This window comes from Thermobia domestica, chromosome 2 (genome assembly GCF_964235325.1).
Source record: "Thermobia domestica chromosome 2, izTheDome1.hap1.1, whole genome shotgun sequence".
In the NCBI taxonomy this organism is placed as follows: domain Eukaryota; kingdom Metazoa; phylum Arthropoda; class Insecta; order Zygentoma; family Lepismatidae; genus Thermobia; species Thermobia domestica.
Window position 1 is genome coordinate 276048981 of NC_137455.1, and position 27252 is coordinate 276076232.

Genomic DNA, 27252 nt, shown 5'->3' on the forward strand with positions numbered 1-27252 from the left:
ATTTTTTATATTTTCATTTACATTTTTCTTGTCTTGCAATTTGGTTGCTATAGAATTAATAATTTTGTTTCAATTTCCTCGCGGCACACCAGCGGCCCATTCGCATCACCCCGGTTGGGAAACGCTGGCGTAAAGTAAGGAAGTTTTCCTTTTAAACTTTAGGTTAATTTGGAAACGCTACTCCTCTACGGACTGTCATTATCAGGGGAACAACAGACTGCAGAAATGACAATGATGAACCTTTTCCAACTGTATATATATATATATGGTATAGGGTGTTTCTAAACAACACCGACAACGTTTGAGAAATGATTCCTGATACGAAGATAAGACAAAAAGTATAGACCAAGGCTGCACAAATGCATCCTTTCTGAGTTATAGACTGCCGAAAACGTGAAAAAATGAACTTTAAAGGTCAATAGCTTCCATACTGTGGGAACTGCCGTAGTCGGTTCAAGACTTTAATTAGGAACTAGTATGTGCCCCATCCAAATATCCATGTTTCGAAATCTTGCAGTATTTCCGCAACAATCTATATAGAGGTGACTACTTCAAAGTATATGTGAGTAGTCAAACTGCTTCTATAAAAATTGTTGCGTGAGTGCCTTAGGATTCTGAAACATGTATTTTTGGATAGCGCACATATTAGTTCCTAATTAAAGTATTGACTCGACGAAGATAGGTTCCATAGTTCTGGATCTATGGACCTTTGAACTTTATTTTTTTCATATTTTCGTTAGCCTATAACTCCGAAAGGAAGCATTTGTGCACCCAGGTTGGTCTATACTTTTGTGTCTTATCTTGGTGTCAGGAATCACCTCCCAAACGTTGTCGGTGTTGTTTTGAAACACTCTGTACATAGGTGACACATGATATTTAAACACGAATATTGGGGGAGCTACATATACTGGTTAAGCTGATCTTAACATTATATAACAGGTCATTTTTACGTAACAATAGCCTATTCAACTTATTTGATAAAGAAAATGATTCTATGGTTACCATTAATGGCTAATTTTATTGAATTTTAATTAACGAAATTGATTTACTGCAAAGCTAATTTCAGACGAATTAAGCATATTTTAACTCTACCTTAAGGCTGACAGTAAGACTACCCAAACTGAAGAATACCTGCCTGTCTCAGAAATGAAAATGGAACTTCGCCCGCAGCATTACCAAAATATTTTTAAAGCAGTGTTAAGCGTTGACGTTCAGGTAAGTAGATGTTAGGCTTCTTATATAGGATTTTTGTTGAAGCAGATTTATTTCGCTTATGAATGTTTCTTTGTATTATTATATGTGAATGAGGACATCTTGGTTCTTTATATAAAACTAGAAGAACCACTCATTCTTCGCACGGGAAGAATACCACTTAATGAGTATAAAACGAAAATTTGAATATTTGCCAAAATTGTTCCTTTTTTTCTTTAGAAGCGGGATTTTACGAGAATACTTCAACACATATTAGCTTCAACACATTTTAATGAAGATTTTATAGATTAAATTTTACACCAACTCATGAGCATACACTACACACATTGGGTGCTTTATGAATATAAAATCAGAAATTTTAATAATGCAGAAACTGTCCCCGTTTCTTCCTTAAAAGCAAAATTTTCATGAAAGCTGAACCATGTTGCCATTTCTAAAGAATTATTCATCTATTTATTTTTACCTGAGAATTCAAATTTCACACTTACAACGCAAATGAATCCTTACACTGAGCATTTTCTGAATGAATAAGGGGAAATATTATTATTGTACAGTTGAAATTGCTCCCCTTTTCCCTCTTAGGAGCGGAAATTCTGAATTGCCGAAATACGTATTTCCATATTTTTATTTAAGAGCTGAAAATTTAAGCGAACGCTTCAACCTAGCAAATCCTTATAATGCACATTAAAAAAAAAAAAAAGTATATTTTCTCTAAGGAACGATAAAAATACGTGTTCAGTTATTTTTAATGAAAATATTTCATACAGAGCTTAATCTTCCTAATGAAGGGGATTCGCGAGATACATAATTATTCAAGAACTATTCTATACTTCTTAGGATGCGTATCTATTTCCAAAAGTTCTTCCTTGTACTTGCTTTCATGACGAAATGAATTTCTTGTCCAAATTTCACGTTTCTATCTATAGCAATATGCCTTGAACGATGATATGTGAGTCACTTTTGTATAATATTATTGAAGTATAGATATAGACTGGAATCATTTGGCAAAGAAACATTTTGCCCAAAAATATTGTGGACTTTTTGTCTACGACTTTTGGAGGCCTAGTTTCTCGCTTCCTATCTGGGTCCAGTTTCTAGTTTCTCGGTTCCTATCTGGATCCAGTTTATAGTTTCTAGCTTCCAATCAGTAGAGAAATCAAAATTTTCGCATTGCTTTGGATGTATTCTTTATTTTATGAAGATAAAATTGTTGTGGAAACAAATATGAGTTTTACGAATGTAGCGTTCATGGAGCAGCACCTTCTACCCCATCACTGAAGGTCTCTAAATAACAATGACAACTTTTAAGAAATTCGAAAGTGAAAAAATGGAAGAAGGGATTTTGTTGTTGTTTGGAATGATTAAGGTGACTTGGATGGAAGCAATTAGGGTCTACTTCTTGTTGTTAATAACCCATTTGCTCTCTATCTTATACTTTGTAGGACTGTTGCTATCAAAATTAAATCATTAGAGTTAACTTCCTAGTTTTCATTTCTGTTTTTTTGTTAAGTGACACAATATTTTTTCAACGTGCGGTGTCTTCATTATACTTACAAGAGCGACCTTCACGAGCAATATGTACTGCACACACGTACTATTTCTGCTTCCCAATCTTTTGTCTGCCGTCGTATTGAAGTGGAAAGTGTAATTTTCGAAGTGCATGTAGAGTGCAGAGCATTTTTGCACGGAAGGAATGGAGGTGTTATAGAGAATAAGAGTGAACATGTTTTAAATATGTCCTTTGCGTGTGACATGGACTCTGCACGGAGGAGTCCTTGGCCGTCTCACCTGTTGTATTCATACGTTCTTCATGACCTCAAAATCAAAGTATGGAGGCGAGAAATGTTCTGTTATCATGTAATTTGCCTATTTTAATTCTTAACATAAAAAAGATATATATGAGTGTATACGCGGTTATTCAGTGATAACGATTATCTTATTCATGGTCAGAGAGATCTTATTGTATTCTCGTTTGGAAAGGTGTCACGGGAATAAAACTTCTCAATATCATTGTTTCTTAATATGTATATGGTCATACCTATTCCGTTCGGACGTAAAAACGTAAAATGTCAGAATTAAATCACCGGTCTTCAGACAATGTGTTAATAACCAATCAAAATTAAGAAAAGAATGTAGTATTTATTTTAGATTATGTATAGGGTGTTCCAGGCGCGTACCTAGAATTTTTTTATGAGAGAAGTCCAATACTACGATCCACTACTTTTATGTAGTATTAAACAGTTATTATTCTGCATCCGAAAACACGATAAGTAATTGTAAAATACACTACTTCCACCCATGGACGCCCACAGAGGGGGGCAAGAGGGGGCAATTGCTCCTCCCTGGATTTTCGAAAGAATTTAATATTTATAGGCTCTTCTGGTGACAAAAGTTTGCTTTAAAAATCAACATTCAAATAAATGATTAGGAGTAACGAAATTTAGTCCAGCCTATCCACAAGATTTTAACCTACTCCCCTCCCACGTGTGATGTATGGTTATATTCAGTTTGATGAATGTAATGGCAAAGTATTTTAAATGATAGCATCCGTCAGTTGACTTGAAAAGATAATTTCGCTCTTTGTTGTTTCTTTTGCAGACGTGAAGTTATACTACGTGCTAAAATAATTGATCAGTTTGACATGAAGGATTATGTGCACATCTCTCTTAAAGTGATTGTGTGAGAGAAAATGGAATATATATATATATATATATATATATATATATATATATATATATATATATATATATATATAATATGCTTGTGTGTGTCTTGTCCCCCTTGGAAAAAATCCTGCGGGCGCCCATACTTCCACCTAAATTTTTAGGGGGGGTAATGATAGAACTAGATAGTTTTCATAAGAGGAAGAGTACAGATGAAGTGTAAGATGAATGCTTGTCATACTACATCAATCATTTGCCTGTTAAACAGATATAGTTTTATTGAGAAAGTGCACAAATGCATGTTGAGTTAGGAAGTTTGTTTAGGGGGGGAGGGTCTGAACCCGGTGGATCTCCAGTGGGGGGTGTCTCAACCAGTGATGAAATAAATCACTGGTCACTTGGGTTACAACTTCTGTCCAGGTCATCCGGGTACGGACCTTGCTTCTCAAATTTGGTTTGATCATGCGACCTGGACAAACCTGAAGGCCCAGACAGCCTCGGCCACCCGGAAGCAGTCGAAATACCATCTCTGCAGCATTACTGCAGAGAATTTTATAGTTCATTATCGATTTTCATTACTTCAACATTAATTTATTTGATATCTGGTGTAACTTTTCTTAATCAAGGTACATGTTTTGAATATTTCAAATATAATGTCATGTTGATTCGTCTTCCCATTTTGAAAAGTGATGCAGTATTTTTGAACATATAATAGACAAAAGATTTAACAGAACACTGGGCTCAACGGCATCTTTTATACTATATTCTAAAAGACAAGTTTTACAAATTCGCTCAATTAAACTTTGATGAACTCTAACAAGAAAAACAGTATAATTAGTATTTTCTGTGATTCTCCCGAGTTTGTACTCTGATAAACCTTCTTGTAATCTTTCAGTGCAATATTTTGACACACACTAAGACAAATAACAAACAAGGAATAAAATTACAGATTTAATGAGAAGAGAGGAGGACAAGAGACTATCGTGATCTTTAGAATTGCATTAGCAGCCACACACACACTCCCCATATGTATTACGATGTTTCATCGTCTCTAGATTATCCCGGATCTCTCCGAGTCATGGTTCTGTCTGAATCACTCTGAATCCTAGGTCTGTGAGGATCATTGGATTTCATGGGTAGTGTGTGTCTGATTTGTTCTGCGTCTTCCGGTCACGGGTCGCGATCTTAAACTTTTACGACTTTTTGTGGTCTTATTTCAATGATATGGATATTGATCACTTGTGGTTTCAGCACATGAATAATTGCTTTGCTAGGCTAAAAATTTTCGGCCAGAATTCACCTGCAAGGTCATATAATTTCATCCTTTGAGTGTATGTGAAATTTCAGCTTTATGCAAATAACCTCTAAACTTTAATATAGCTGAAGGAGAAAATTTGACCTGTCGTCGGTTAAATCGAGGAACAAACCCATGTAAAAGGCATAACTTTCATCGATAGAGTGACTACAGATCATATCGTGCAGCATACATGTTAGATGTTGTTTTTCATATATAAAATGGAAACATGTAGTTTTTCTAATGTTTTAAAAATATACACAATATCATGGAAATAAAATTATTTATTCATTTTATTAAATATGGTATTCTTCATTTTATTAAATCCTTTATTTAACCGGTATCGTATCGCAGTTTACCACACAAAATACGATGCGTCTGTGATCATGATTTATTACCAAAATGAGTTATTTCTCTCGTGACTGTATGGTTAGAGTACGGTTTGATTCCCGGTGGGAGCTCATGTGTTCGGATCCCATATTAAGCTGTAAGGACATGTCTTATATATCCTCGGTGCTGAACGGGATGTTATACTTCAAATCAACCGACAAAGTGAGGATATATTTATAAGGAAAGGAAGCAGTTTAATATAGTTTTTGCTTATGAGAGAAAGGTTCTCTTTTGATCTTAAATAGTTACGATAAAAACTTTTTCAAAAACCTGACCCCTTTTAGGAGTCTCTTTAGTTCTTAAGAATATATACCAATCCATTACCGATTAGACATCATCCGCCTTATGCAGAGTTGTTTTGACGTATGATTAGCATCATACTAAAAGCCTGACTACTGCAGGAAATATATGTTAGTCGAACTCTTTAGTATGGCACTAGTCACGCTTCAGAACGACTCTGCATAAGACCCATATTACTGGAGACTGGCCATTGAATTAATGACAAAAACATTATGTGTACTTCGGCACTTTATAGCACATAGAAATAAAACACCTTAATGGGCTTTCGAAACGGAAACCTCAGCTTACTTTACGGACATTACAACACTAATTAAAAGGACCGTACCCGTTTACAACTTGGGGTAGGCAATTCATAAATGAGGCATTTCCATAGTTACTTGATAATAATGACCGATAAATGTTATTTTGCTATGTTCTTTTGATTTTCACCAATTTACTGACAAAAAAAACTAGTGTTCGGTTTACAACTTTAAAAAAAATGGAAAGATCTGGGCATTATTTTGCTATAATATAAATTACAAACATAATACTTCTGTAAAATCAAGTTATTGTGCTTACTTCATAAAAAATTAGAGGTTGATTCAGTTACATTGAGCCGAATTTGAATGTGCCTCTTACCTAGTTAATACCGTGTTTTCACCCGGTTTTGTTCAATCTGCAGGAAACGTCTACTGACCACTGCCTGACATCGAAGTTTCCAATGAAGGAGACTGCGTTACAACTGAACCATGAGTATTGCATCTCACTCTTCTTTACAAGCTTTCCACAGTGGGTAGCTGAATTTAAGCGTGGCAGAAACAACATTGAAAATGATCCCCCCAATGGCAGGCCTTCAACATCGACCACTACAAAAATGTCAATAAAATTTGTAACCTGGTTTTGCATGACTGCAGAATCAAAATCCGAGAAATAGCTGAGATTGTTGGTAGTTCCTATGAGCGAGCACAAAACATTATCATAAACGAATTAGAGGTTTCTATGGTGTCCACGAAATGGGTGCCCAAATTGCTTTCAGTCGAACACAAACGCGATCAACTCACCTTTTCCCGTGATTGTTTGAAACTGTTTGAAAGTGATCCAGAGGAGTTTATTGACAGATTTATGACTATGGATGGGGCATGGGTACACCATTATATACTGGAATCAAAACAACAATCGAAGCAATAGAAATAACCTTGATCTCGTGTCCCAAAGAAAGCCAAACAAGTTTTGTCGACAAACAAGGTTATGGCATCAATTTTTTGGGATGCTAGGGGCATTATCCTGATCAATTTCTTGGAAAACGGAAAAACTGTCAATTCGGAATACTACTGCACTCTTCTGCGACGTTTATGTTTGGAAATCATAATTAATAGGAAAGGAATGCTGCTAAGAAAGATGATATTTCACCAAGACAATACGCGCGTTCACATGTCCCTTGCAATCATGGCAGAAATTCATTCCTGTGGGTTCCAACTATTGCCACACCCGCCCTATTCACCTGATCTGGCCCACTTTGACTTTCACTTGTGTTGGGGAGTCAACGATTTTCTTCGGATGCAGAGGTGAAAAGTGCTGTACTAGGATAGGGCTCCAGGAATCATTTTTTTAAGTGGTATAGAAGCGTTACCGGAGAGGCGGCGTAAATGTATCTCGGTCAAGGGGGATTACATGGAAAAATAAAACATAACTTATCCAAATATTTTTTAATTTTGTAGATCAGGCTACGAAATTTCCAATCCATCCTCATACTACAATAATAGGGTTGATAATAAAATATTGATATATGAAATATAAACAAAAATGGATTGTTATACAATATTGTTATAGAATTGTCTTGGAGAAAATCCATGTTCTTTTAATTTTTCACCCTTAAGTAAGCTACTTTTGTTTTTGGGACTAGGAAGATACTTCGTGAAACCCTCCTACAGAATTTTATAAAAACCTTAAGAGGACATTTTCCTGTTTAAGATTTACAATGTTAATGCATTAATCATACTTTGCTCGGAAGAACCATTATATTGGCTGTATTTATTATTACAAGTGATTTTGCACAAAATTCAATAATTAATTACTAAAGAAAATTAATTATGCAGTTTATTTGTTTGTTTTCCACTTCAATCAATAGCCGAAAATAAATAAAACAAAAGTATGCAACTTTCTACACATTTCTCTTTGTCATGAAATGATATTTTACGCTAGTATCGTGAAATATATTTTATTATAATTAGTTAAAGATCGAAATATATAATGCGAGGACTTTACATGTGAAATCCATGGAAGAAATAAACTTTCAATTTTAAGTGTCGTTCTCGTGAAAACTACTTAGCTTTTTTCAGTATATTTTACATTAGAACAAAGCCCACAGGCAGGCACGTAGCCAGGATTTCGTGAAGGGGGGGGGGGTCCGTGACATGAAATACTGTGGTCATCACAAAAGAGGCTCGATCACTCTAAACTATTTTACTGGAACATATATTGGTTCGTTTAGCCAGGATTTCGTAACGGGGGGGGGGGGGGGGGAAGTGACATGAAATTCTGAAGGCCCAGGAGCTCGATCAATCTAAACTACTTTACTTTCAACATATATTGGTTTGTTAGGACAATAAAATGAGGATATGTTGGCAAGTATTTTAATCACAAACCATGAAGAAATTTCGAACAAAATAATAAAAAAAAAAGTATTGAAAAAGATTTTGCAATATTTACATCCTTATCCAGTTTATTCAAATATAACAATTTTCCTTTCGTTATGACCTCAATTATTATAAAAAGTACATACTGAATACTGTTTTGTAAACTATCTTCTAACATAAATAAAATAAAGAGTTGGTTTGTGTGTTTGTCTGTCTGTCTGTCTGTGTGCGGCCTGGCCATCAGACGAGTGGACCGAGAGTTACCAAATTTTGGTCAGGGGTACCTTGGCCCAGGCCTCAGATCAAGACGAAGCGTTTTCTTCAAATTTCGAAACAGTGGGGTCTCAGGGGGGCGTTTACCGAAACCAGCTTGGGAACCAGACAAATTGACAGAGTTACCAAATTTTAGTCACGAATACCTTAGTGCAGGCTCCAGACCAGAGTTAAACGTTTTTGTCGAAATTCGAACCAGGAGGATCTCAGGGGGCGTTTACCGGGACATGTAAAAGTAGTAGAAAATGACCGATATTTATTTATTTATTTATTTATTTAAGAATCACCAGATACAATTCAGAGGCCATTTTACATTGAATATCCAACAACATTAACAATGGAAAGGATTTGGGAAGGTATCGGCCAGGGCCTGTTTAGTAGGTGCCATCCCGGCATTTGCCTGGTAGGACTGAGGGAAACCCTGGAAAACCTCAGTCAGGATGGTAGGCAGCGGGATTCGAAGCCACGACCTCCCGAATGCGAAGCCAACGCTCTACGACTTGAGCTATTAGTGTCGAATTCATATTTTCGGGGTCGCTGAAATCAATGGTGAAACTCCAGTCGCATTAACTTCCAAATTCACTCTATTCGGCTCCGGGCCGGGGGTCACCGGATGGGAGGTGAGATACCAAGACATATAAAAGTAATCCAAAATGACCGATATCAGTGTCAAATCCATAGGTTTCGCGGTCGCTGAAATCAATGGGGACACTTCCATTAGCGATGACTTGCAAGTATGCGGGCCGGGAGTCAGCGGGGGGTGGATACCGAGACATGTAAAACATAGCCCAAAATGACCGATATTAGTATCAAATCCATAGTTTTCGCGGTCGCTGAGATCAATGGTGATACTCCCACAGGGGTTGACTTCCAAACACAGCCTTTGTGCGAAGCATGTGTATATTCAACTAATTTTACAATATATGCGTTCCTTTCTCTGTTGAATCAAATGCTAACAGAACTTCCTTTCAACATAATTTTTTGTTTTTATTATTCTGTCAACTACTGTCGGTTCCAAATGACAGGTTAAAGGAGCAACAGAAAATTGTCCTTGAAATAACATGTTTGATCCCATTACTGCCCCTTGGCAACTTAAGTTGCCACGGCAATTTTTCGTTATAGCGCAGAAATTCATGGATTGACGTTGCAGGTTTTAACCATGAAGTTACTTTGGAGTCTGTTTCGTCATTGCATCGTTGCATTTTCTTTGTATGATATATTGACGTAAGGTTAGCATTGTTTTTGGCTACAATGTGTTTTGAGGAAAAAGACTCAACTGGATTGATTTCAAAGACTCCAGAAGGAAGGATTGAAGGTCTGTAAAGGAAGGATTAACTTGATTTTAATAGTTGTTTTCGCAGTGTATTTTCTCCCTCAAAATTGTAACTTTCCAAAATTTTCCCTTTTTTGAATATGTATGTGCCATTTGGCAACTTAAGTTGCCGGCCTAGAAAACAAGAAAAAATAAATACTTTTCAAAAATATTCTAATTTCTATTTTAGAGTACTATTAAGACCAAATAGGCGAAAAGAAACTTTTCAAAATACCACTGGGGAATTCTGGGCACTAATGGGTTAAAAATGTCCACACTGTTACACAACGGCACTTATGCTTTCGAAAGCTTGAAATCTCCCTGACTAGTAGCAGGAATTCTGAGAATTCCATAACTTTTCTTGAAATTTCAAATTCCCTCACACTTCCACAATACCTCGCTTACCTCGCCACCATATTGCAAGTAATACAAATCTCCTCATAAGAAAGAGTAAGCAAAAGCTTCCTGTAGTTTTCTTTTTAATTTTTAACGCCGATCCTTCTTTTTGTCATTTCATTTTGTTTTATCCTTCCTTAATTTTATTCATTTCTGGTCTCGAAGGGGGGAGTCCGGACCCCCCCTTGGCTACGTGTCTGCCACAGGTTGTTGCCACGTTTTTCTCTGATATGGACATATGAACTTCGAAATTAACAGGAAATTGTGACGCATTTTCTAAAATATGTGTATAGAATTGTAATTCTGTAAAATGAAATGTTGTGTTTACTTTATGAAAATGAAATGAAATCTTTGAGTTTTACGTTCACGTTTATGCCGGTTAGGAGACGGTGATGATGAGAAATGAATTAAAAGGTGGAATGAAGAAAGTGGGAGGAAACAGGAGAACCACGAGAATGCCCACGATCATGGTGTTTGTCCACCACAAAGTCCACACGGCGCGAGCTGGGATCGAACCAGGGACTCCAAGCACCGGAGGTGAACGCTGTATCACTGAGCCACCGCGCCCCCTTATGTTTACTTTACAACGTTCATATATAAATTATTATTATGTAGAAACAACATAAAATACTTTCTTAAAACGTTTTACGATTTCGGAATTTAATAAAACCTTTTTGGATGAATGTGTATTGTTTTTCAAGCACGTGAAAAACGAATGAATATTCCTGAAGTATAATTTAAGTTGATTGTCTGAAATGTTACTGTGAAAACATGCATGCGCAGCAACAGACAAATATTTGCTTCCCTTGTAACTCAAATAACTATAAAACACCAAAATAGACTACGTAAACGAATTTATATTGCTTTTACTGGTCTGAAGGTAAGAATTATCGTGAATTTAGGCCAATTGTCATGTAAGATAGGTTTTAGGCGAGGATCACTCAAGAGGTTCAGTAAAATCAGTTTCCGATAGATTTGCGGAACTTCATGTATAGTTTGGTGTTCCTGTTATACATACAAGGTGTAACAAATGCAGGGGTGCCCATAAGGGGGGGGCTATGACGCAAACTGCGTCATTGAAATATTTGGGGGGGGTTAAAAATCTATATAAATATGTTTGAGGGGGTGTAAAAATTAATCGAAAAGATTTTTTTTTCATGGAAGAACACCTACGGATAGACAATTGAGGGGGGTGCGTCATGGAGTTGAGGGGGGTGGGCACCACTGACAAATGCATGGCCAAAGTGACGAGGTGATTGCGGACATCCAAATAAGTAATATATATATATATATATATATATATATATATATATATATATATATATATATATATATATATATATATATATATATATATATATATATATATATATATATATAAACATGGGTCCGATGACGCTTCGTTTCTGAGATACAGGGTGTTCATATGTCGAGTCCTTCCAATGGCTCACTATGGGAAAGAATGTTCAATATTACAGGAATAATACAATCAAGTGGAATTATGCTTGTACAAATACATTTACACTAACGTACAAAATGAAACTATCACCATTTGAGGTTATTAGGTTGTCAGTGTTGCCAACCTGGTACAAAGTGTTATATTTTCAAATAGCACTTGACGTTCACATGTTAGCATATGATTACTGACATCAAAACGTTCCTAAACATAGAACACTGTCTTCCTCAGTTTATGTGTGGTGTAAACAACCGCTGGCCTCCATCGAATATTTTTCTCAATTACCTATCTTTGGAAACATGCAATAGTTGTAATCTATGAACCGTTGTTTACTATTGTGAGCCCTTAATTGACTGCACACTTGCACGCCTTGTCTTTCGAAAAAGAAGCGGAATCTGCCCCATGTTGAGGAACGTTTTGATATCAGCAATCATATACTAAAGTGTGGACGTCTAATACTGTTTGAAAACTTAACACTTTGTACCAATTGGCAACCCACTAACCTCAAATGTTGATTAGTTTTATTCCCTATGTTAGTATAAATGTATTTGCACAGTCACAATTCCGCTTGATTGTATTATTCCTGTAATATTGAACATTTCCATTCACTTTCCCGTTGTGTGCCATTGGAGGGACTCAACATTTGAACACCCTGTATCTCGGAAATGAAATGGCGTCGGACCCATGTTTATAGGAACCTTTTTACTTATTTGTATCAGCAATCACCTCGTCACTTTTGGCCATGCATTTATGTTACACCCCATATAGTGTTGGCAAACGAGTCTTTGGAATGGGATCCTGCGGTTCAAATCCCGGTAGAAACACATGCGATTGAGGTTCTACGTTAAACAGTAGGTTATGTCTTGGTGTAGAAAATGAATGCAAAAGTGAATTACTCGCTTCAGAAACGATCGAAATCCAACGCACACTTGAATTTCAACGCATTATGAAAATCTTAGTTATCATGTTCTTATTTTATATGTAAGTTAATCAATATCAATATGCACGGTAGTGCATGGCAGCCAAGTTCCGCGAAGAAAATGAAAACTGGCCTGCACTGCCGTAAGCATATTATACACGAACAAGAGTTTTGGGTAAAATAGCCGATTTCGAGGCTCTGTAAAAATGATTCTATTACGGGTAGAAACATGAAATTTAGAATTTAAGGAGATATCCGGGAGATGTACTCATATGCCAAATCTCACATTCCTACCTTCAACCTTATTTGAGTACTGGACCTCTAAAATATGCAGTTTTTAGGCTCACTGACTCACTCATCAAATTGATTAGGTACTTCTCAATGAGATAAAGACGAGAAACTTTGCATAAAGTTACCCTATAATGACTTGAGTATGGAAAAAGTCCGAAATCTGAGGAATGTACTATGGGAAATTTTGTATGGGCAAAAAACTGTCCTTAGCGAAGCAAGAAATCGTTTCACTGACTCACTCATCAAATTGATTAGGTATTTTCCAGTGGGATAGAAACGGGAAACGTTGCATAAAGGTACTCTATGATGACTTGAGTATGGAAAAAGTCCGAAATGTGAGGAATGTGCTATGGGAATTCTTAATAGGAAAAATACTGTCCTTAGCCAAGCAAAAAATCGTTTCATTGACTCACTCGTCAAATTGATTAGGTACTTCGCAACGAGATAGAGACGTGAAATTTTACATAAAGGTACCCTATAATGACTTGAGTATGGAAACGGTCTGAAATGTGAGGAATGTGCCATGATAATTTTTTTATAGGCCAGAAACTGTCCTTAGCGAAGCAAGAAATCGTTTCACTGACTCACTCATCAAATTGATTAGGTATTTTCCAGTGGGATAGAGACGTGAAACTTTGCATAAAGGTACCCTATGATGACTTGAATAGCAAAAAGTCCGAAATGTGAAGAATGTGCTATGGGAATTTTTTGTAGGCAAAAAACAGTCCTTAGCCAAGCAAGTAGTCGTTTCACTGACTCACTCATCAAATTGATAAGGTACTTCTCAATGAGATAGAGACGTGAAGCTCTGCATAAAGGTACCTTATAATGACTAGAGTGTGAAAAAGGTCCGTAATGTGAGGAATGTGCTATGGGAAAATTTTCATGGATGAAAACTGTCCTTAGCAAAGTAGAAATCGGTTCATTCATCCACTCACCACATTGATTTGCTAGTTTCCAATGAGATAGAGACGTGAAGCTCTGCATAAAGGTACCTTATAATGACTTGAGTGTGAAAAAGTCCGTAATGTGAGGAGTGTGCTATGGGAATTTTTTATGGGAAAAAACTGATTTTATCCAAGTACAAATCGGTTCATTCACTCACTCGTCAAATTGGTTAAGTACTTGTTTATGAAATATTGACGTAAAAGTCTGTATATTTGTACCTTATAATGACTTGAGTATGGAAAAGGTCTGAAATTTAAGTAATGTGATAAAGGAAATTTTTTATGGGTAAAATCTGTCCTTAGCCAAGCAGAAATCTGTTTACTCACTGACTGACTCACTCATAGCATTGATTAGGCACTTCCCAATGAGATAGGGGCACGAATATCCGCATAAATGTACCTTATAATAACTTGAGTATGGGAAATGTCCAAAATTTAAAGAATGTGTTATGGAAATTTTTTATGGATGAAAACTGTCCTTAGCCAAGCAGAAATGGGTTCACTCACTCACTCATCTCCTTCATTTGGTACTTCCCAATGAGATAAGATGTGAAACTCTGCTTAAAGGTATCTTATAATGACCTGAGTATGGAATAAGTCCGAAATGTGAGGAATGTGCTATGGGAAATTTCTTATAGGCGAAAAATTGTCCGTAGCCATTAGGTACTTCCTAATGAGATGAAGATGTGAATGTCTACACAAAGGTAGCTTATAATGGCTTTAATATGAAAAATGTCGGAAATTTAAGGAATGTGTTATGGAATTTTCTATGGGCGAAAAACTGTCCTTACTCAAACAGAGATCGGTTCATTTACTCACTCATCATTGATTAGGTGCTTCCAAATAAGATAGAGATTTGAAACTGCATAATGGTACCTACCTTATGTAATGACTTGTCTAAGTAAAAGGTTCCAAACTTAAGTAATGTATTATGGGAATTTTTATGGGCGAAGAACTGTCCATAGCTATTAGGTACTTCTTAATGAGAAAAAGATGCGAAACACTCCATGAAAGTACCCTGTAACGGCTTGAGAATGAAATTTGAAGAATTTGCTATGGAAAACTTTTCATTTGCAAAAGAAACTGTCCTTAAATCAGAAATCGGGAACGATTCCGTTATTCAACACATCGTGTGCATAGTGATAATGTTGCCAATCGTCCGAGTGGTCATATTGGTGCCCTCCTCGCTGGCTATCACGTGCGCCTTTGGAGTATGGGTTCCGGGTTCGATTCCCGGTGGAAGAGCCTTTGGAATCTTAACTCTCCTCGATGTTTCTGTGTTGGTGTCCCTGTCGTTCTAGGTTAATAGAAAAACGAGCTAAGGTCACAGAAAAATCCGTTATCCGGACAGCGGTATATTATACAAATATACGGGATCCTTATGTTTACTACATAAATCAATACTTAACATACGTTATCCACATGATACATACGTACTGCCCTCTTTCCCACTTAGATATTAGACAGTGTCGTTACAGGATGTCTGACATCTAACAGTCTTCCGTACATTACTACGTCAACTATAAGTTACAAACGGCCATCTGTATGTGAGATCCTGACTGCCTACATACAGTTCTTTCCTTCGTGCGGAAAGTACGTTTATTCGGAACACTTATACGGAAAGTATGTTTAAAATATACTTTTCAGGTATAAGTTTAGTGTACGTTAAGTCCAAAAACTACAGGATTTACACATGTAATCAACGTTTTTACGTATGCCACATACATTTTTCTGTGTGCGAGTAAAATAAGTGAAAGCTAGTAATAAATTGTTAAGTAAGTTAATGAGGCACGTTCTGTGAATCAGTTAACTTTTAAAAACGTGAGCTAAGACACGTATATACTGCCGTAAATTTCGTGGCTGGAACCCAGACAAGGAAAGCCAATATTTTTTTCTTTTTTCGATGAAGATTTTTCCTTGTTGCAGTCATTGGTATTAAATAGATATTGAAATTAATTTGATAAGTAAGAGAATGTAGAAGTGAGGGTATTTAGAATTAATGAAATTTCCGAAGAAATGAGAAATTTAATTGTTCGAGTTTATGTGAGACTAGCAACAAAATATAACCGATTTCGTAAATATATTGATACCACGAGTTGTATTATGATTACCACAGTCATTGTGTAAAAATGTTCTTGATGCGTCGTGTCTCTATCTGTGAACAGTGTGCGAATCTCTTACGTATCAGCCTTTTCATCAATTTCGAATTTCGTGCCTGTACTCTTCATATTTCCTGAATTTGCCCACCTCGGGGTTCGCCCCCACACTCCCGCCTTTGCTCGGCCTACTTCCTCACACCTCTTAAGCTCACAATTCTACCGAATTTCAAGTTTCTTTTTCTATTTCAACTATCTAAAACAAAATTTTGTATCCCAGGAAAACGCCTACTTAAATAACATGGGGATTTCTTCATCTCCCTTTAGACTCCTTAAAAATTAAAAATATTCACTTTTAGCAATTTTCCTGTAGGTTAGATCCGGGAGGCTACAATCGTGCCAAATTTCATCATTCTAATCCTGCCGGAAGTGTATAAACATTTTGAGGTGTAGAAGACGTCCAATATAAATAACATGGAAAAGGCATTTCTGCTCCCCATAAAACCACTCTAAAGTTGGAATTATTTATTTTTACTGATTACTTAGGTAATATTAACGAAAACGTAGAAGCATACCGAATTTCAAGTTTCTATTCCAATTCCAAGTTCCTAAAACATAAGATTATAAGTAAAAAAAAAAAAAAAAAAAGACCCATTTAAATAACATGGGAAAAATCTTCACCCCCCTTCATCATTTAACTTTCCACGTCAACCGGAAGCACCCCTTTAATTTATGTCAGTTCATGTAAGTTAGTTTTATATACAGTTAGGATATCTTGGTGGCAAATATAATATTGATTACAAGCTATTTGAAAGGTGTATAAGGTGTATATCATTAGAAGGAAAACTCGAGGCAGTATGAAACTGCGCAACATGCGCGTCATGTAGTGAACTCCGTAATTTCGCAATGTGGAAAGGTAGAGAACAATTAAGTATATTGAAACACCAGTCATGTCTAGTGATGTAGCGAGGATTCAGCATCAAGGGTTTTGGGCCCTATTGATACTCTTCGTATTTATGTAATGAAAAATGAGATGTTAGCGATCGTGATTTTGTAGTTCGGGTAAATGAATTAGAATCTCGTATGGACATAACTCTCTGACAGATATTTAATAGAATAAATCCTCCCCGCTGCTCTAGTGGCTAGCATGTGCGCCTTTCTTGTACGGGGTCCTGGGTTTGATTCCCGATGGGAGAGCCCTTGGGAACTAATGTTGCATGTGACATATTATGACTCCTTTATTAAATGTACAATTTTAAATTTAAATCCAACAGTATGCTTCGATTGAGAACCCCAATATACGATATTAACATGGTGAACTACAAAAAGAAGTGAAATATGAACAAAAACACCTGAGGTGCAAAAAGTGCAGCCAAGTTCGTCAGCCTCAAAAAGTGTTGAGATGAGGATGGATGAGCCAAGTTCCTTAGCCCTGCATCTGAAACGAACACTGGAACTTGGCGTGAGGTGTCAAGGAAAATGATGTTAAGGGACCTTAGGGATAGTGGTGGTGGGCATGGTGGGTTTGGGACTACCACCAACCTTAGGAATATCAACTTAGCTAAGGCGCTAAGGCACATGTACAGTATATTGCAGTAAGATTGGTGGTTTGAAACCCAGACAAGGAAAACTTATATTCCTCCACGAAGTGTCAAGATGAATGATGTTGATGAGCCTTAGGGATGGTGTTTGTGATCGTGATGGATTTGGGGGTCACCACTAGCCTTATGGCTGAAATATCCCGGCCGTGAAACTAGGAACAGACATCTTAATATATTCAAATGTGTTAGACACCTCGCGCCAAGTTTCAGTGTTCGTTTCAGATGCAGGGCCAAGGAACTTGGTTCATCCATGCTCATCTCAACACTTTTTGAGGCTGACTAACTTGGCTGCACTTTTTGCACCTTTGGTGTTTTTGTTCATATAAGGTATTTCAAGATTGGTAGTATTAATATTGACTCCATTAGTGGCAATTAACCTCATTCGAAGCAGTTCAAATCTAAATGCCATATTGTCCAACAGCCCGCAACTTTTGTCAAAATATTCGAACACTTATTAATTTAGACATTAATAAACGTGAATATAATTTTACCCATCAAAACTTTTAATATTATGACTTAAATATTACTCTAACTCAGAACATAAATATGACTTACATATTACTCCAAAAGAGCACGCTTCATCCAGCCACTCCTGACTTTACTCCAAATAAGTATTGACGTCATAGACCCTCCTGTCATCTCATGTCTAAATGTTTCAAATATCAAAAGGTTCACCTTATTTTAGGAATATTTTCTGGAATACTACAAAAATAAATTAATAATGACGACCTGTTTGGGGCCTTGTATGTCCTCATGTACAAGAAGGTTAATGTTCTACTTGCCAATATTCAGTAAAATTGGAATTTGATCCTTATGCCTGAAGTTTTAATTTTTTGTATCATAAATTACGACGTATGAGTATTTCATTTATATTTGTCACTTGTAAGAGTTGAATTTGAGTTTTGCCTGATATGGGCACACTCACGGTTAGGCCCAGCGAATTCCAACAATATTCAATAATGTGAGACCCTACATATATTTATGAGATTTTAAAATAATAATAAATTTAGAAGCCAATAATCTGAGCCAGAAATACCAGTCCTGTTTGAAAATTAGGTATAAAGGAAGTTAACTGATTGAGAGACAATGGTTGACCCCTTGAAACCATATAGATTTCATGCCTAATCTTTTGCGAGCCAAGCACTCTACTCAGACAAAAGATCTTGAAGAAGCAAATTATCTAAAATAAAGGAATAGAAATATTAAGAAGGCAGAAATGTCTTAAATGCCTTTCTATCCCATGTAAACATGAAAATTTTGAGACCGTTTCTAAATTCCATATTCTCCTTTGATACGACTTTGATCTGTAGTAGGGATGGTATCGAGACGAGACGAGACGAGACTCTGTACAGTCTCGGTCTCGTCTCGGTTGATAAATAGCGGTCTCGATCTCGGTCTCGTCTCGAGTAAAAAATCACCGTCTCGGTCTCGGTCTCGTCTCGGTCAACAGATGCTTGTCTCGATCTCGGTCTCGGTCTCGAGTACCAAGTCTCGGTCTCGTCTCGAAAGTCTCGAAAGTCTCGAAATAAATTGTGTGAAATTAAAATAGTGAAAGTATTATTCTCGTACAGTCTGTCGTTTCCGCTTATTTATTCCTTTCATTTTTGACTTAGAATTATGGTATGGTGTACCTCTTCGTAGCTAATTTGCTAGTGCTAATGTTTTCAATGCGTGTATTCCAGGTTCAATGATCAGTGGGTATATTACCCTAAAACCCTAATAGTAACCCATATTTCACTTTCAGCAATAGACTTTGTCTCAGATAGCCTCAATACTGCCTATACGACTTCCATTAAATTTTGGATCCATTTTTACCCTACTTTACCTAGTAAAAGTTTTATATATATATATATATATATATATATATATATATATATATATATATATATATATATATATATATATATATATATATATATATATATATATATATATACAGGGGCGGATCTAGGATATGATCAAGGGAGGGGCTGAACCATATTTTGCCGTTTTATCCAGTGTAAAGCAGGATTGAAGCCCATTTTATCCCGTGTATATCTGAGCGTCAAAGGGGGGCTATAGCCCCTATTGCCCCCCTTGGATCCGTCACTATATATATATATATATATATATATATATATATATATATATATATATATATATATATATATATATATATATCGCAGATCCTTGGGGAGGGCTATAGGGACTATAGTCCCCCTTAACACTTAGGTATACACTGGATAAAATGGGCTTCAATCCTACTTCCTTTACACTGAATAAAGTGGTAAACCATGGTTTAGCTCCTCCCTTGATCATATACTGGATCCGTGGCTGTATATATATATATAGAGAGAAGATGGCCCATTTTAATCTTTCCACGAACATATCTCGAAAACGATTGAACATTAATGAACCGAACAAAAACTCAAATAGAAAATGCAATGGGGCACACCGAACGGTGTTGTCGCGGTGCTTCTCGGGGCCGCCCTTCATGGGGTCCCAGGACCAAACTTTAAAATTTTAAATGGAAACATGGGGCGAGTAATACCTCGTTCCATAGATCTTTAAAAAGTAAAAAGCGTTGTGGCAAAAGATTTTTCATATCGATCACCGTATTCAAGATGGCCGCCGAGACGTGGTGCCCGTATCTGATAAAACGTCCAGTACCACTAATATGAAAGCAGTTGGAGATAAACGAACAATCAAAAAATAAAACAGGAAAGGCATGGGGCGCGTCTAGTAGTGTTCTCGCAGTGCTCCCAGGGATGACTTTCAAGGGGGCCAGACTTAGAAATTTGAAACAGAAATATGGGTTAAGTCATACGTATTTAATAAATCTTGAAACACTAAACAGTGTTGTTGCAAAAGATTTTTCATATGTTTCATCGTTTTCAAAATGGCCGCCAAGACATGGTGCCTGTATCAGATAAAAGTCCAGTACCAGAGTTGGTGTGGGTCAGTGAAAACTTGACCCACGACCCACCATGACCCACCACCCACTCTGACCCACCATCCACCATGACCCACTGTGACCCACCACCAACCGTGACCCACTCTGACTCACCGTGACACACCACCCACTATGAACCACTATCATCCACTGTGACCTACTCTGACTCACCAAAATCCATCGTCATCAACTCTGAACACGACCCACGGCCTCTTCTGTACTGACTAAAGAGTTTACACTTGTAATAAAACAAGAATGTGAAATTATCACTAATCAGAGTTTGAATTTCTAGTCAACCACTCAAGCACCACTCTGTTACAATAACGGTGGATCTAATCTTTACAATATCAAATGGTAAATTGTTTGTCAGTGAGGAAATTGAAGCACTTCGAGATGAAGGGAAATTAGTGTGTGCCTAAAATATACTTGTACTAAGAGAGTATTCTTGCAATTGTTAATTTCTGAACACGTTCCAAAAGAAACTTCTATTCGCAGGAAAATACCCCTGTACAATATGGAAAAGGTTATGGTTTCTCAGTTCACAGTATTTTTCACACAAAAGACTTGAACAATCAGTTTTTCATAGTGCATAAAGGTGCTCGGGTGCCCTCTGTGAGAGCATCTCCATAAAGTATACTCATAATTGTAATTTGTGTAATCATTAAAACACCACATTAAATTTAACAAATATGCATAATTGCAATTATTATGAATATTTATTCAAAGTAGTTTACCTAAAGCAAAGAAGAGACTTACTAAAAATTAGGTACAAAGTTGAATAACACAAATAAGCCATTAGTAATACAAGTATACATATTCCATAACTCGTAATTATCCTCCTTAAAACGAATCTGAAATCGGGTTTATTTCCTGTTGGTAACTTTTTCGTGGTAAATCATCTGTAGCAAAATGATGTCCATCCTTCAGCCAAGAAATAACTAGCTCGTCTACTTTGAGCTTGTCTAGCGGTAAGCCATTAACATTGATGAACAACAAGTTAGACAATGTTTGAGCACTTAGTGTATTTCTAATTGCAGTCACCTGTAAATTCATAAGGGAAAATCCCCGTTCGCACTCTCTCGTGGAAATTGATAATACTTCTACCCGATTTCTGCAACTCCTCATCGACAATCTACTTGTTAGACTTAAGTCTGACAACGAGTTTTCTTGGTCAGTTTTGAAATACTCAGCAAGAAGTATCTACTCTATCACTACACAACATCTTTTCCATATTGACCATATCAGTTGGCAATGTCAACTCATGGAGAACAAAAACTTCATCTACCACGCCTTCGATAGGGAATCTTGTGAATAAATAATCAATTAAAGCCTGATAAACTGATGATTTCTTATTTGTTTATAAATTTAATTTTTATAATTACACATGAAGGTTTGATGCCATTACCAAGTTCCCTCCCCCGTCTAGAAAGCGAAAGGGAACGAGGTTCCTGGAAAGTGTTCAGAAGTGAATGGGAATTTCCCTCCTTCTTCCCCTTCAATTACCACACTGATGTTTGCCATGTGCCAAATTACGATGAATTTCAATTAAATATCATAGTATAATTATTTCCTTGTTCCATTATCGATACTTTTCGGTGGGAAAAGGACGAAATTTGAAAGTTCCAAATCAAGGTAAGTAGTCCAACATAAAGGGAAAAAGGTGTAAAATTTTCCATAGAATTGTGCGTACAATCCAAACTTAAAATTTCCGTGTAATTAAACTTACAGTACAAATTTTATGCCCATTTTTCTCACAACTTTATGGGTAGATTGTTCTGTGCTGTAAGCGCCCCATATAATAAACATAAGCTTCAGCAATTATTATAGTAGAAAGCAATGGATATATGAAGCCAAGCACTGTATTTTTTGTTTCTGATTTTTTTCTTAAATAACATCGATCGTTTTCGATCATTTTTACAAACCAACTTACTACCAATTTTCCATATATAGAAAGTGCCCCGCAGCCCCCCTTAAAGGAGAATTTTAAAAATGCTAGGACACATTCTGTTTATTTTCAATAAAGAGTTAATACACTGAATTTCAGCTCCGTAAGTTTAACGGCGTGCGAGATACTAATTTTTTTTCCCGCAAAAATTCGGATCCTCACTACATCCTTAGGATATTATGCATTATAATGAAAGCAATATAACATCCCAGTTTGGATTAAGGCCTAAAATATATACCAAAAGTAATTTCATTTGACTTTGCAATTTGACCGTGCTGATACATTCACATAGTTACATTCAATTTTTATATAATAATTTATATATTATAGTGATTCAAAAATGTATTTTTTTCAGTAGTTAGCTCCTCTAAAAACTCACAGGTCTCGAAAGCCAAGTAGTAGTATAAGTCCTATGCTATTATTATAATTACAAATATCAATATCCAAAAGTGCCTGAAGTTTTTTTTTTTTTTTTTTCACTTGGTTAGATATACTCACCTCAGGTAAGTAGACAGAAACAAGTGGAAAAGAAAGGGAAATGAAGGTCTTGAAAGTAAAACGAAGACAAATTTACCAGTCTTCAGAAGATACTGTCTATGCAAATGAAATGAAATCTTTGAGTTTTACGTCCCACGGTTATGCCAGTTAGGCTAAAGGAGACGGTGATAATGAGAGATGAATGAAAATGGTGGAATGAAGAAAGTGGGAGGAAACGGGAGAACCCCGAGAAAACCCACGAGAACGGTGTTTGTCCACCACAAAGTTCACTTGGCGGGGGCTGGGATCGAACCCGGAACCCCAGGCACCAGAGGTGAACGCTCTACCACTGAGCCACCGCGCCCCCTGTCTACAATGCAGTGAGCAGAGTGGGTTTGTAGATCACAATGAGTCGGTGGGTCGCAGTTGGTCATGGTGGGTGGTGGGTCGCAGTGGGTCATGGTGGGTGGTGGGTCACAGTGGATCACATACTGTTGACCCACGACCCACTGTCCCACTCAGAAAACTTGACCCACTTCACCCACTGACCCACTCCATCTCTGTCCAGTACCACTAGACCCCTAATATGAAAATAGTTGGAGATAAATGAACAGAATAAAACTCGTATAGGAAAGCACAAAGTGTATTTATCATTCCACAGCTCAAGTTAAATGCAACGGAGAAAAAGATTATTAAAGTATAATTGACATGATGCAAAAGAGGAAATGATAGAAAATTATCTTTCCGATCTCTGTCCGTAAGTAGGTGAAGCGGGAATGAATGGTAAAATCTCAAATGAGAACCTCACTTTTATTTGCAATAGATATGGTTTGTCTGAAACACTTGTGTGTACAAATGACTGGTACTATAATGAATAAAAATAAAGTGAAATAAGGTGAATAAAAATAAGGTGAAATTCAAGTTTAACAACATTTTGCCCGCCCCTTCGCCCCTGATAATTTAACGCAATGCGTGCAAGATTTTTGTCGTTACTAAGGATCACAACTGAAATTACCAAGTTATTCGGAATGTAACTGTGGACAACATCTCAGTGAAACTCATATTCTATCACATGCAAGAAGACATAGAAGGAAAAGAAGCGAACCAATATCATGCAGATGACTGTTGAAGAAAACCAACGTTTGTAAATATTGTTCTAAAATTGTATTGTTCGACAAATTTTTTTCGCATTTCAGTTGATTCATTTTTGCATCAAACCTTTGCCTGCTATCAAAATGGAAGGTACCATTTAACAAGAATTTTACATACTTTATCGCATTACAGACATATTTATTTCTTATAAAAACATATTTCAAATAACTTTGTTTCGTAGATACAATTTGCAAAAACTAAGGCTCTCATCTGCAATTCTACGGATCCTTCCCGCTTCACTCACTTACAGAGTGAGGTTGGAGCAACAATTTTCTAGGAGTTAGATTTCTTCCTTTCTATTATGGTACTTTCACTCTAATCATTTTTTTGATTGTTGCAACATTCCCGAGATATAGAATGATAAATACCCTCTGTGATTTCCTATTCGAATATTTGTTCTGGTGTTTTCATATTAGTGATACTGGACGTTTTATCTGATGCAGGTACCATGTCTTGGTCATTTTGAAAACGGTGACCCATATGAACAATCTTTTATAACAGCACTCTTTAGTTTTTAAAGATATGTCGGACGAGGTATCACTCACCCCATGTTTCCAGTTACAATTTTGAAGTTGAGCCCTTGGCCCCCATGAAGGGTGGCCCTGGGAGCCTCCGCGACAATATCAATCGATGTGCCACATGACATTTTCTATTTGAGTTGTTGTTAGGTTCATTTATGTTCAATCGTTTTCGTATTAGTGGTACTGCATGTTTTACTGTATCTGGTAGAGGCAACATGTCTTGGCGGCCATTTTAAATACAGTGCCCGATATGAGAGATCTTTTGCCAGAACGCTTTTTAGTTTTTAAAGATGTATCGAACGAGGTACCACTCACCCCTTGCTTCCATTGAAAATTAAAGTTTGGCCCCGGGAACCCATGTAGGGCGGCCCTGGATGGCACCGCGACCATATATATATATATATATATATATATATATATATATATATATATATATATATATATATATATATATATATAGAAAAAGAGAGAGAGAGAATTCTATTTGCATCAGCAATGGATTTTGTTTCGGGAGAGGCTTGAGGAACGAGTAAGAAACATTTGCGTTGTACGTGCAATGCAAAAAAATTATCACAAATTTATTTCGGGAGGGGTTTGAGCCTGATAACCACCCCCTAAATACGCCACTGTACATCAGTCAACCGTTCTCATATTACCTAACACAGCAAAGAAACAAATTTTAAGTGAAGGCATTTTAGTATATATCAATATCAATATTCGAGTAGAGACCGAGAATTTCGAGACTGACCTAAGTTTCGTCTCGGTCTCGTCTCGATTTATAGAGGCCTGTCTTGGTCTCGGTCTCGTCTCGGTATTTAGAAGTCCGTCTCGGTCTCGGTCTCGTCTCGGTATAGAAAAGTCCGTCTCGGTCTCGGTACCATCCCTAATCTGTAGCTACTGCATTTCGGTAGCTTACCGTATAGTTATTGTAAATAGATGTATCTTCTCATTCTGTTTGTTCACTTCGGAAATTGAGGCTTTAATTTTAAAATTTGCTCACGTGATTTGCATTTTAAGTAATTTTCGCCTCACTTCCGATATCTCTCTCTCTTCAACTACCATTTCACTTTTCTTTTCCAAAAGGATAACAATTTAAACTAAAAAAAATCTAAACTAAAACTAAAACTAAAACTTCCGAAACTAAAAAATAAATAAATAAATAAATAAATAAATAAATAAATCTTTGTGCGTATCTGCGCTTGACTAGCCCGAACCTTTTCAGCTTGGGAACCTGGTGCGTGAACTTAGATTAATCTGTTAACCACGTATTTGACTTGAGTCGAACTCCTATAAAATAATGAGTTTACTCAACCCTGATATAAAGTAATAAACGTTAAATGTATACAGAGGAGAATTAGAAAATATCGTTTAATTTCCAGATCTCATTGTGCTTTTCATGATCTGTTATTTTGATTGTGTTGAGTAATATGAGTTAAAGCCATTTGAAGCGTGCATTCCTTCATTTGAGGCATGCATATATAGCTACACAGCCAGGCATTCACACCCACATATTTATGAAGCCTAAAACAAAAAGAGGAAATGTCTCCTTAATTAGTTCACATGGGGGTTACATTTGAATGAGCACTTCACAGGGGAATGTTCTCATACAAGCACTATTTGCTCTTTTTTCTTTTGTGTGGTTTAATATGGAAATTCAAAATTAAAAGAAACAACAAAAGAAAAATTACTGAAAAGGGAGGTCTACTGACCGAGCACAAAACTTAAATTTCTGGAATATTTTTTCTTTAACTTAGTAAATAAAAAAGATGTTGGCATTTCGGTTGTAATAAATATATGTAATTTTTGTGAATAAATAATTGTATTTTTTACTGTTGTCTTTCTTGTAGAAAGAATGCGATTTGACACGCTTCGTTGCTGCCAGGAAAACGCCTCAGCCTTACTTTTGCAGATATATAGTACGTACAAGAGAATGTATATTTAAAATGAATGAAATCTATGCATATTATGGGCAGTTTGAGTTCAAGACTGTTTCATAATTAATTGCTTTTGTATACTATAAATTAATTTATTGATCATGGCTAATGAAAGTGTTGTGTTCCTAATGCCATTTTTCACTCTAATGGCAGATACATTTTCAACACAATTCACTTGTAATTGCTTGTCATTGCGTAAAAATTGTTTTTCATCCATCCAAACAGGAAAAACAGTGGAAAATAAATTTTAGTAGTTTTGCACGATATATTTATTAATCACTAACTATTAAAATATCTCTTTTTTAAATTTTATTTACAAAGGATTCAAAAGATCAAAAACATACATATATCAGAAATCGGAAAGTGAAGTTTTTGAACTTTAGTACTGACAAGTAAACCTTACGTTTGGGTGAATCGAGTTGCTGACTGAGACACATATGAGAAAGTAGTACTAAATGTTGTCAGTATTTCAGTGAAGTTGTAGGTGCGAAGCTCCAGGGGTTTAGGAGATACAGCTACCAGAACA

The 27252-nt window shown here is 36.4% G+C and overlaps 1 long non-coding RNA gene across 1 annotated transcript; it reads left to right on the forward strand.

Annotated features, from left to right (window-relative positions):
• Positions 1 to 1040: 1040 nt before the first annotated feature.
• Positions 1041 to 26943, forward strand: LOC145679814 (uncharacterized). The gene is made up of 2 exons (XR_014130568.1): positions 1041 to 1215; positions 26640 to 26943. It is a non-coding gene; the product is annotated as an uncharacterized LOC145679814 (long non-coding RNA).
• Positions 26944 to 27252: the final 309 nt, after the last annotated feature.